This window comes from Arvicola amphibius, chromosome 7 (assembly GCF_903992535.2).
Source record: "Arvicola amphibius chromosome 7, mArvAmp1.2, whole genome shotgun sequence".
Lineage (NCBI taxonomy): Eukaryota > Metazoa > Chordata > Mammalia > Rodentia > Cricetidae > Arvicola > Arvicola amphibius.
In genome coordinates this window covers 96,744,621-96,757,995 of record NC_052053.1, presented here as the reverse complement: position 1 = coordinate 96,757,995, position 13,375 = coordinate 96,744,621, and the positions used below count along the sequence as shown (strand labels likewise).

The following is a 13,375-nucleotide window of genomic DNA, read 5'->3' as shown; positions in this document are numbered from 1 at the left end:
CACAGTTCCCGAGAGCAACATTTAATGTTGTCTTCTGGTCTCCACACATACACGCACGTGTGTGCACTCTTGTCTGCTCCCCCATGAATACGTGCACATACATACACATCAAGATCTATGACCCTGAGGCGTTTGACTTCATCTGGGACTCCAGAGCCCAAAGTGGCAGTTCAGGAATAGAAGCCACACCAATCCTCTCACGCTGGGGTAATTCACGTCCAGCAAGGGCCCAAGGTGGATTTTTAGAGCTAAAATAGGAAACTTTGAGCCTATGCCTTGCAGCAGGTTTTTTGTTTGTTTGTTTGTTTTGTTTTGTTTTGCAGGACCCTGATCATCTAAAGGGTGTGGGGCCAAGGCCTTTTGCTGTCAGAAATATTTCAGTGGTGGGCTGGAGAGATGGCTCAGAGGTTAAGAGCACTGGCTGCTCTCCCAGAGGTCCTGCGTTCAATTCCCAGCAACGGCATGGTGGTTCACAACCATCTGTAATGAGATCTGGTGCCATCTTCTGGCCTACAGGCATATATGGAGGCAGAACAGTGTGTACATAATAAATAAATAAATCTTAAAAATAAAAAATAAATACTTCAGTGGGAATGCTTGAGAAGCATTAATCTATATATAACTCAGGCATTGAGGGGAAATTTTCAACTTTTAAAACATAATTTAAATAACAATAAGTGCCGATTCATAAGGAAGCTGAGTGATTGTTCCACAAACACAGGCTTTCATCTGGGCTATGCGCCTTCCCTCTCCTTCCCTATTCACAGCCCCTGAGTTGTCACAATACTAAATGGCTCTGTAAATTAGTTAAGTATACAGAGACCAATCCAGGCAAACGCACATGCCTGAGGAGAATCCTATTAAGATTGCCCCAGATGAAGGCTTTCCATGAGGAAGTGCCATAGAGCCTTCGGATAACTCATCCATGTTGAATATGGGAAAGCTCACAAAGGCTCTCTGTGGCCTGCTGTATGGGAACCTCCGATGACTCCTCCCCCCTCCTTCACCTTCACCACAACCCTGGAAGCATGAGGCTGGCCCTGTAGGTGCAGTGGTCTGGGTTTCACCGTATTCACCAGGGAACTATGGTGACCACTGTGGGAAAGTTCTGGTGGGAAGGTGGGGCAGTTCTTCATCTTGCAGAGAAATCCATGTGGAGGGCGTCCATGACTATTCCTGGCCCAAATTCCGTCTTGACCCGTAGATTTAAGGAGAAGGATAAAAAGCAAATGGGTGGTTGGCTTTGCCTCCTGATTTCTCCTCCAGGCTATCCTGTTCCCACTCAAACCAAACACCTCCCACCTGTCAAGAAAAAAAAATCTGGTGTTAAATTATAATCAGACTTGTAAAACAGAACATGGGGTGATTATTTTAATTACAAGATTTTTTTTTCTTTTCCAAAAGGAGCATTTTGCCAATGGATTCCTTTAAATAACCAATGCCTTGCATGTTTAAGAGAAGTCATGATTGACAGGAGCATGACGCATAGTAGAGCTTTTTTGGAAACACATCCCATACGTGTCGTTTGGGTGGCCTTGCTGGATGAGGACAGTGGTGATCCAGCAGAAGTAAGGCCGCATTGAAACAGCATCTCCAGACTCAAAGTGAAACGGAATCCTCTTTGGATGCCCAGCTTCTGGCTCTAGCGATCTATACTTGAGTCTCACGGTCTCTTCTGCAGCCGGTGCTTGCTTGGTTGGATTTGTCCGGCAGCTGTTTGGAGACATACGGAGCTAAAACATAGGCTCCTGGAGTCACTGGCCTGGAATTTAGGCTCAGGTATAAAACTCAACATTTCTATTACCTTGGCAGAGTACTAATTTCGTCTTTTTCAGCCTCTGTTTTCTCATCAGGACAAAGGATTGATGTGAGCATTAGATATGATAACGTATTAAATGTGATATGTAGCACCCTTCCTGCCTGCTACTTACTAAGTTATTAACTGCTATTATTAACTGCTAGATGGACAGGATGCCGTCCCAGTGCCCAGGAAATAGGAGAGCAGATGTCTTGTTCTATTCTAATTACATGATCTACAAACCAGGCAAAGACTCAAAACACAGCTTCTAATTATCTAGTTAGCACGGAAGAACAATCTATATTAGATTAAATTCCAAACAGCTACTTTCGGCCAATATAGCCTTACATTTCCAATGTTCCGTTTTCCATCACTCAACTAGCACACCATTTTCTACAGGGTACAAAGGGCAGGAAATTCTTTCAAGTGACTCAGTGGGGAACGTATGGTAATTACAATCAGAACATCTCTGAGATATCAGGGGTTTTCCTTGGCTTGGGACAAGTGGAAGCAATCGTTAAGTTCTCCTTTTTGATGATGGCTTGGTGAGAATGCTGGTCTGCTGCGACACACCGCAGTGGTTCTGATGAGCAGCTCAGTTCCCACCCCAAACCTGCGAGGACTACAGGTTCTCGGGTCTCCTCAGGGTTATTAGAGCACAGTAGTAGTTTCGGGAGCAATATTGATCTGTCATATGGATGGCACGATACCCACTCTGTTCCCAGCAGACATTGCTAATGAGATCTCAAAACCCTTTTCCGCACAGTGCCCGGAGTGCCCGGAGTCAGCACCAATCAATCAGATTTGGCACAGTTGGAAGCAGTTACTGATGGACGGGCTCAATGAAGCATTCCTTCAAGTTCCTTGGATTTCCCCTGCCGAGAGATGGTAGCCCTGCCTACAGAGGGTGAGACCCTCAGGACAATAAGAAAACAAGTTGGTTTCTGAACCTGAACATCATCCCTGACATAGACAAGCCTGGTTGCCACAGCCCATGAAATTGCCCTCAGAAATATAGGCATCAAGTCTGTAGAAGAGGCTCTAGCCAGCAAGTTCAACCTCACTATAATTGCCATTCAAACGCTGTAAAACTGTCTTAAATGCCCAACTGAGAGAGCATGAAAGGCTCCTGCTAGCTACCTATTTATCCCCTAGCTATTCCTATATGCCAATTTTTCTAAAAAGCTAGATCCCAATCTTCACACTCTGTCACTGATTAACTTTACCCTTTCTGGTCTGTTCCTCTTTCCGAAATCAATCTATCCTTGGGCAGAGGTTACATGAGAGAAGGCATTCACACTCTTTCAGATGCACTGTTCTCTGGAGCGTGTGCACCAAGATTTGTGCAGGACATTACGGTATGGGTTTGTTTCCTGTGTATTGCATTTCTCTATCTACTTATTGTTGCCAGTGATGGTGGATTCTTTTATTTTGCTTTGGTTTGGAGACAGAATCTCGTGTATAGTTTAGGCTGGCTTCCAATTTGCTGTGACCTTGAACTCCTCCTACCTCCATCTACCAAATATTGGGATTACAGGTATGTGTCTCCATGCCCAGACTCCTTTTATACAGAATTTTGGTCACCAACACTCAGTATAGAACATTCTTAGAGCACAGGATCAACCTATAATCAGATTTTTACTGTTTTTATTTTTTCACTATCTGTTGTAGTGTTTCTTAATTCAATATCTGGGATGTGTGAAAGTTTCTTATTTAAAAATAGGACTTGGAAAAAAGGGGGGGACTTCCTTTATATTTGCCCATATTGGCTAATACATCGAAGTTAACTTGTACAAACTTTCGATGAATGAGGTTACTTCCTCAATAGTATTTCTGACAGATGGTCACTGCTATTAGTGACAACAGCTGATATTTTGGGACTTTAAATATTCAAAGAAATTCAACACATATTCCTAACTAGTGTCGCTTGAGTTTTGATGCACACCGGGAGTTCTTAGCTGGGAAGTGGACCTGTGCTGAAACTAGCTGGAACCATAACTCAATCCAAGCTCTCATTCCGAAGCCAAGAATCTACACTGGAACATTTGGAATGGGTGGGGCATCTGAGTAACAGGCAGTGTTAGTCCTTAGGGGATACAACCGCATGCTAAGTCAAGGACACCTGTTTAGATTTTTGCAAGCTGTGGTTGGAATACCGTCCGAAGCTGGCAGAAGGTAGGTTAGTTCACAGTTCTATTCCTGGGTGGAGTTCGGTTCCAGCGGGGATCTGGAATGAAGACCAACTGTCTGAAGGCAGAGACGGGAGCTTTGGTGGGAGGTACATAATGCTGGCTAAAGACTAATTTAACTCTGAAGCAAATTAGACTTTATATAGGTATAAAGATGTTACAGATGCTCGATTCAGGATCCACCGTGACAGATATTGTCATGTGTCCTCCAGCATCCTGGTTCTCTTTCCTCCTTGTTCTAGGCAGCCAACATGCCTAAGAGTGAGCCCTCAAATAACTAAGATGATCATAGTAGTCATGATCCCTGGCATCTTCCCTCCTTTGCAGCTATGGCAGGGAGGCAGAACAGAAGCACTTTGGAAAAACTCTTGCTTTTCTGTTAAAATGACAGAATGGGCCTAGGGCTTCATCCTTCCTCTCCCTGCTTGAAATTTTGGAATCAGTGGCAAAAGACCAAACCCAGACACTGAAATCCCAGCTTTGTCATCATCAATCCACGAAACTAATGTCAGAAGCAATGTATGTCTGACTGTTACTACATAAGGATTAGAACTTCTGGACTGGAGATGGATCAGCGGTTAAGGACCCGGGTTCAATTCCCAGCATGCACATAGCAGTTCACAACTGTCTGTAACTCCTGTCCCAGGGGAGCCGATACTCTCACACAGATATACAGGCAGGCAAAACACCAATGCACATCAAGTAAAAACAAATTTTTAAAGAAGGAATTCGAACTCCTCCTGTTCACCCTTTGGATCGACACTCTGTCAGTCACCATGGAGAGCATTCCTAGCCAATGCCTCCACCCACTACAGAAGTGAACATTTTAAATGGCATCACATGCAGAGAACAGAGCTGAGCGTATGTGTGCAGAAGGTGCAACAGACAGGGCACACGTCAATAGCACACACAAGAATGGACTGACTGCATGTTCTGAGCAGATCCCAGCAGAAGACTGTGTTTCTAGATGGGGATTAAGATTAGCTGAGGGTAGTTAAGACATTGGGAACTAAAAGACAAGATGTTGAAGCGGGAGTCTTAGCCAGGAATGTGAGGATATGGACGGGGTTCCTGCAGTGGGCTAAGGAGTCTGCATACTCCATCCTTTCTATTCTAGGCAGCAGTTTGGGGGCTTCTAGGCTGAGTCATGGTTAATCCCAATCTGTGTTCTAGTTCCTAGCTATATGATCTTGACAAAGCTCTTATATTACTTACATTACTTCCTAATTTCCTCATCCTTAAGATAGAGATAATATTAGCGCACACCCTGTAAATGTAAGAAGTAAGTGCAATAGTCCAGGCAATGGCTTTAACTCAATATGAGACAGACAGTGTGGTGACTTGAATGAGAACAGCTCTCATTAGCGTAGAGATTTGAATGCTTCGTCCCTGCTTGGTGGACTGTCAAGGAACGGTTGGGAGGCGTGGCCTTTTTGGAGGAGGTACGTTACTAGGCGTGGGCTTTGAGGTTTCAAAAGCCCACACCAGACCAAATCTCTCTTCTCTAAGCTTCCATCGCGCAGATGAGCTCTCAGCTACTGCCAACACCACGTCTGCCAGCCTGCCTCCCTGCCACCATCCTTCCTGCCATGATGATCATGAACTAACCCTCTGAAACTGTAAGCTAAATGTTTCCTTTGATACGCTGTCGTGGTCATGGTGTCTCCTCGCAGCAATACAACAGCAACTAAGACACACAGTAAATATTCAGTATAGGATAAAGACAGTCATGGTGGCATGCACCTGTAATCCTAGCTCTTGGGAGGCAGAGGCAGATAGAGCTCTGTGAGTTCAAGGCCAGCCTGGTCTACATAGTGAGTTCCAGGACAACCAGGAGCTACCTAGAGAGACCATGTCTCAAAAATCATTAATAAAGGATATTTGTTTTATTCTGAGAAGTAGGGTCAGAATACCTGGGTTCAAATCTTATATTCATCATTACTGACCATATAACCTTAAGTCATTCTCAGTCTCCTGATCTGTCATGTGGAGGTAGTGACACCACCACCCTTAAATGATAGTTATGGGAATTCAATCAAATGGCATTATAGAACACTCAGGACTGTCAAGTGAGAAATAAAAATGGTCTAATATTATTAGTTGTCTACTGAACAGCATAAAGAGTGTTTTAGACTTATTTCTGATTATTTTGGTTTCTAAAACTCAAGTCAAGTCCAGCGGCATGCACTGTAGTTCCAGTTACTGGGCAGGCTGGGACAAGAGGATCACTTCAGTCATGAGTCTGAGGCCAGCATGGACAGTGTAGGAAAACCTGCTTCAAAAAAAAATTAAAACAGATGGGGAGAACTATAATGCAAGAGGAGATGGTTGGGAGATCACTGAGGACAGAATGCATAGACGGAACACCACAGAGAAAGTTGAGTTGCAGATGGGCAATAGGAAGAGTGGGGTTTCTAAAGCGAATGGGGGGGGGGGTTTAGGTGAATTCCATTATACTCCATTTTAGGAGACTGCATTATACGAACTGTTTATTCTTCCTTTACCTTGCTAACCTCACCATTTTAGGGCAAACCAAGTATTCCAACTATGTGACTTAAAAAAATTGACCATGTGGAAGAGTTTTAGCCCCTGTTTCCTAATTGCTCACCCCAACAAATCTAAAAGTATTTAAGGATCATCTGTATAATGCGCAATCCAGATCATATCTAACCCAAGAAATATATAAGAACAAAAATAATTAAAGGAACTGTTACCGGAAGCCACTTGGCACTGGGTGGTGAGCATAAATTATGGTGAATGCCAACAAAGAACAGGCAGCTGTTGTCATGCTTGTTTCCGTTTTTGTTTTTGGGAAGGAATCTATTAAGAGTTCTTTGAAGCAAACAAAGAAATTTCTGGGGCTGGAGAGATGGCTCAGTGATTAAGAGCATTGCCTGCTCTTCCAAAGGTCCTGAGTTCAATTCCCGGCAACCACAAGGTGGCTCACAACCATCTGTAATGAGGTCTGGTGCCTGCTTCTGGCCTGCAGACATACACACAGACAGAATATTGTATACATAATAAATAAATAAATATTTTAAAAAAAGAAATTTCTGTTTCTAGAATGAGAAAAGCTAGTTGCCAAGACACTAGTGAGAGGTGTCTAGACTTGTCCTAAGTCGGCCATCATGTGCCACCAAGCTCATGGCCCAGGTTTCTGGAAGTCTCCCGGCTGTGACCAGTCTCCATAGCAGGCTCATTGTCAGCCAGTGATGACCACAGAGTAGATGCTAAAAGCCATGAACGGTCACCACCACCACCCTTGCTTATATGTCCTCTCCTCACCAGTCTGGAATCTGGTTCTTTGACAGAGGTTGGGTCAAAGCTTACACATCCTATGTGTGTCCTTCCCCACCACAGAGTCCCCCATCAGTCACCCCTTCTCTCCACTACAGTGCCATCACTAGAATCACTGTTGGGAACATGCACCTTCCAACTGTTGGGTTCCTAGGGCCCCAACTTCTCAGGTCCCAACTACCTTATCTACTTTTTTCTTTTCCAGTGTGACTCAGGTATGCCAGAGAAAGAAAGCAAGGGGCAGAGCTCACAGACCCACAAGAACATGGGATTCAGGGAATGACCTGGAGGTTGGTGATCTTGATGACACATCCCTTTGGGGGGAGGGAGGAAGGGAAGGAGGGAGGGAGGGAGGGAGGGAGAGAGAGGGGGGGGGTTTAACCATGTGCAGCTGTGGTCTGTGTTGGTGGCCAAAAAGCTTCAGGCAAACAGCTTTTTAGTAAATTTGTACTCTAAATGTAGCACAAATAATAAAAACCCAGAGTCAGATATTGGGTATCAACCCCAAGAACTAGAAAAGAAAGGCAGCCAAGCCACTAGAGAAGTCTTACCTCTATCAATGCTGGGCGATAGCAGACTAAGACTCTCTCTCCACACGTTTTACATTCCCTCTGGTGCTGGGATTAAAGGTGTGTGACTTCCTAGGACTGGAATTCAAGGTGTGAGCCACCACCACCTGGATCTATTTCTGCATCGATCTTGTGTAGCCCAGGGTGATCTTGAACTCACAGAGATCCATCCACCTCTGCCTCCCAAATCCTGGGATTAAAGGTGTGTGTCACCATTACCTGACCTCTAGTGACTTGACTTTTGCCTCCGGGCTTCAGGCAAGATTTATTTATTAAAATACAAATAATACATCACTGCAGAGCAGCCCTTCAAAGTGACTGTAAGCCAACTTCCCCATAGCCAAGCTTTTATTGTGCTTTTGCCTCATGAACCCAGTCGTCTATTGAAATGTGAGCATATGTTCTCAGGCTCTCACTAGGAATCTCAAACCTGAAGCTGTTGTGACATAGCTGTCTATTAAGCTGAGCGCCTTCGTGGCTCATGGCTCTGCTTCATGGCATGGCAACATCCTAGCTGGAAGGCTACTGAACTGGAGACACCATCTTCCATTTTCTCGCAGGGAGATGACATGTACCCCCTTTCCACTGCAATCCTAACACTCCGTTTCAAAGGTAAGTGCTCTCTCGTCTGTGATGGACATGGTTTCCAAGAGTCATCCTTTGGTGCCAGGAGTCATCTGGAATTTATCCCGTTATCACTAAGCCCTAGCGACAATGTCTTAGCGCGCACGACAGCTATTTCTCAAAGTTGCCCCTGATTTTTGCGTTCCCCTGGAACACCACAGCTCCATATCACAATTTATTTATATGCCAGGTACAGTGAGATAAACAGATATGAATTTGGAGTGCCTAGAGATTATCAGACGGTAGATTTTTAATCTTTTTTGTTTGTTTGTTTGTTTAAATTATTTACCTGAAGTTTACTCTCAATTTCACTAGTGTGTTGCTTTGGGGTAGAAGTATGGAAAGCTTGTGTATAAAAACTATGTCATTTACTGGCTTCCAGTATATACACAGACAGTCCTTCTGACCATGAACTCCTCAGTGTCGGGGAGTGTGTTAACCTCCCTGGCCATCCATTCTTTAGTAGATGGACAGGTGAGCAATAGAATACAGAAGTACGCTGTGCTGATTTCAGAGTTCAGGCCTTGAGACGCGAAGCTTTTACTTCCTATCTCTCTGGAAGCTCTACCTACCTTGAAGTCCAGCTATCCTAAGACCGCCTGTCTGCAGAGACAGGCCTTCTGCCTCCTGTCCAGCCCTGCTAAGGGACAGGCATCTGATCGAAGCCTCCAGACTATCAGCAAGATGCCTTTGGAGCCGGAGGTGTTCCTGGCTCGGCTTCCTCGCGAAATCACAGGTTAAAATAGACGATGGTTATTTTAAGCCTCTGAGATTTGGAGTGATTTGTCACACACGGTAACTAGAAAGAACAAAATCCTGCGGAGAGTAGTAGCATGTGCGGGCGCTACTCTCCACTCCCTCCCTGGAGAGCAGCTCATATCTTAACAGCTCTTCGGCTCTTCTCACCTTGTCTAGAGTGAGATGGTGCCTGGGGGAGCAGGCCTTTTTTTAAATGCTTGTTTGTTTTAATTATAGCTGGCAGTGGCTAAGAATGCTGGGACCCATTCTGCGTGCTCTTGGGCAGCTCAGACCAGAGGACCAGACCGATCTCAGGACACAGAGGATTGTTTTTAACGCTCAGAACCTGAAGAGGAGGAAATCCGTAATTCTTTCTTCTCATTGCTGGAGGGCCCACCACCAGAGAGAGGTCTGTGGCTGAGAGAATGGGCTTACAAGGAAATGCCATCTGAGTCCTATCCTACGTGGTGATGACGGTACCACAAGATGAAATGAGCAAGACAGGTGAGCATGACAGGAGACAGATCACTCTCTTTCTTTCTCCGCTTCATGGTAGAGCCATGATAGAGTGGCAAAAGGAATGAAAGAAATGGGTGAGGCCAAGACAGGTTCTGAGCAACACAAAGATCGGCCAGCAAAAAATTAGCTGCTCCGTAGGTGCTTAGAATTTTGGATTTAGGAACCTGGAAAATATGTTACTAATGATTTTATGGATCCCCAAATAACTAACGGGAACAACTCAATAATAAAATAAGGACAAAGTAATGGTTTAGTGTGGAAATTATCAGGCAGGGTATTAAGAAATTACATCAGTCCTAACAACTGACAACTGACTTGGCTTACTTTAAACTGTTTCCTGGCTAATTTTGTGTTGTGTGCACACGTGCATATGCACACATGCATGTGTGTTTAAGTAAATAAAATAATTTATTTATTTTGATACAGGGTATAAATACAGGTTTCTATATAAACAAAGGTTTTTCTGTCCCTTCCCATCCCATAGCCACTTCTAGATAATCACTCAGAGGTTTAATACTAATTGCAAAAATGTTTGACTTATTGCTCAGGCTTATTATTAACTAGCTCTTACAGCTTAAATTAACCCATTTCTACTAATCTACATTTTGCCGAGTGGCTTTGTGGCTTTGCCTGTTCTCTAGCATCTTGCTTCCCTGGTAACTGACTCTTCTTTCCCTGACTCCATCCTTCTTCTCCCTGTATCTCCACTTGGCTTTTCCACATAGCTTTATTCTACCTGGCAATGGGCCAAATCAGTTTTATTATTTAACCAGTGAGAGTAATACATGTTCACAGTGTACAGAAGGATTATCCCATGGCACAGAGTCTCACTATGTAGTTCTGGCTAGTCAGGAACTCTCTTATGCAGACTGGTTTGGTTTTGAGTTCATAGATGCCTCTGTTTTATAATTTTAAAGTCAATGTTTATTCTTCTTGTCTTCAAGACAGAAGCCAAAGTGAGTCTTGGAGCTTTGTGAGGCAGGAAGTCCTGAGGGGTATGTGTTTTGCAGAGAGCACTGGACAGTCATCCTGCCATCCCACAGTTGCCTTGGGATGCTCCAATTTCATTAATCACTATTAATTATTTTCTATTTTTTCCTTAGCACTAAAATTAATTTAAATTAACTGGGTGGTGGTGGTGGCACTTGACTTTAATCCCAGTACACAGGAGGCAGAGGCAGGCGGATCATTGAGTTTAAGGCCAGCCTGGTCTACAGAGTGAGTTCCAGGACAGCCAAGGCTACACAGAGAAACCCTGTCTCAAAAAGCAAAAATAAATAAATGAAATAAAGTGAAGATACTATTTTTATATTCCTAACTATGTGACAGTCTTGGGAGCAGAAGCCTGTCCTTTGTAACTCCTCCACACTGTGTCTTTATTACAACCTTCCCTCCTTATTTCTTGGGAACTCTCACCCTGTCCTCTCCCTACACTTTCGTTATGGCTCCTCCATGCCATTTTCTGGAACATGCCCCCAGACTTCAGTTTGCCTCTGACTGGTTGGAGGTGTGTGGGCACCTCATCTAAAGCTGGGAGAACCAGGCTCTTTTCCCTTTAGTTATTTTGCAGATGTGTGAGATGTTGCTTGGAATAGACTCAGGAAATACTCTCTCCACATGGACCAGAGAGACAGAGGAAACTTCTACAGAAAGAGCGAAGACTGAGGTGGAGACAGGTGCAGAGAGAGGCAGGTAAGCAAGCAGTAGAGATCTGTTTGTGATTCACATTCAAAACATACCACTCAAGGTATATTTTGGAACTCAGGATAAATTTTTCATTCTTTGTTTTTTTTTTTTTTTTTTTTTTGGTTTTTCGAGACAGGGTTTCCCTGTAGTTTCTAGAGCCTCTCCTGGAACTAGCTCTTGTAGACCAGGCTGGCCTCGAACTCAGAGATCCGCCTGCCTCTGCCTCCCGAGTGCTGGGATTAAAGGCGTGCGCCACCACCGCCCGGCTCATTCTTTGTTTTTTAGAACAAAGTGCTTGTCTTGTGTAAAGCTAGTTCTAGTAGCCCCACAGATTCTGGAGAAACAAAGATGTAGAAGGAGTTGTGGATGGCGTCTAGGTAACCAGTCCGATCCACAGGGCCTGACAAAACACGTACTATTTCCCTAAGTTTAAAAGCAGGCATCTCAAATCAAGAAATGTAACACACACTTTTAATATCTAGCCCTTGAGGGGCAGAAGCTGGGGCATCTCTGTGAACTGGAGGCCAGTCTGTTTTCCACAGGGAGTTCCAGGCCAGCTATGGTTACATAGTAACCTTGTGGCTAAAACAAAAGTATCTTAAAAATACCAAAATCACTACAACTACTACTAACAATAATAATGAAAGAGATTTAGAGAGGTTAAGAAGTTTCCCGCAAATTCATGTGGAGGTCAGAGTGGAAGCAGGTGTGAGTGGGTGCACAGAAGGAATCATGGCTGCCAAAGTGTTTGAGTCCATCGGAAGGTTCGGCCTGGCTTTAGCAGTGGCAGGAGGCGTGGTGAACTCCGCCTTGTATAATGTGGATGCCGGGCACAGAGCTGTCATCTTTGACCGATTCCGTGGAGTACAGGACGTCGTGGTAGGGGAAGGGACTCACTTTCTCATCCCTTGGGTACAGAAACCAATTATCTTTGACTGCCGCTCGCGACCACGGAATGTACCAGTCATCACTGGTAGCAAAGATTTGCAGAACGTCAACATCACACTACGGATCCTCTTCCGGCCGGTGGCCAGCCAGCTCCCTCGTATCTACACCAGCATCGGCAAGGACTATGATGAGCGGGTGCTGCCTTCCATCACTACAGAGATCCTCAAGTCAGTGGTGGCTCGCTTTGATGCTGGAGAATTGATCACCCAGCGAGAGCTGGTCTCCCGGCAGGTGAGCGATGACCTCACAGAGAGAGCAGCAACATTTGGGCTCATCCTGGATGATGTGTCCTTGACACATCTGACCTTTCGGGAAGGAGTTCACAGAAGCAGTGGAAGCCAAACAGGTGGCTCAGCAGGAAGCAGAGAGGACCAGATTTGTGGTGGAAAAGGCTGAGCAGCAGAAGAAGGCAGCCATCATCTCTGCTGAGGGCGACTCCAAGGCAGCCGAGCTGATCGCCAACTCCCTGGCCACAGCAGGCAATGGACTGATTGAGCTGCGGAAGCTGGAAGCAGCTGAGGACATTGCTTACCAGCTCTCCCTCTCTCGGAACATCACCTACCTGCCAGCAGGGCAGTCGGTGCTCCTCCAGCTTCCCCAGTGAGGACCCCCTGCTTGCACCTTCTCAGGCCAACCAGGCCGTGGCCTCCATCATTCTGAATACACTTTCCTTCTGCCCCACCCCAGCAATCACTGTGAAATTCCATGATTGGCTTAATGTGAAGGAAATAAAAGCAGAATCACTTCAGATCTGTAATTACCAAAAAAAAAAAAAAAAAAAAAAGTTTCCCGCAAAGCTAGATAGAGCCTAAGTCTAGAGGTAGAGGTGTGGCCAGGCTAGACTGAATCTACCTTGGTGACCTGTAAGTGGGACACCTGTCTCTATTCTTGCTCCTATACTGTAGTGTCAGGCTATGAGGATTTGAATGAATTCTGTAAGCTAGTCAAGCATCATGGAACTGATCTTAGCTTATTGGCAGGACTGTATTTTGTGCTGCCCTTTAGAG

At 44.8% G+C, this 13,375-nt stretch overlaps 1 pseudogene; it reads left to right on the top strand.

Moving 5' to 3' along the window:
- The first annotated feature begins 12,118 nt into the window (after positions 1 to 12,118).
- LOC119819468 lies at positions 12,119 to 12,972 on the top strand (annotated as a pseudogene).
- The last annotated feature ends 403 nt before the right edge of the window (positions 12,973 to 13,375 follow it).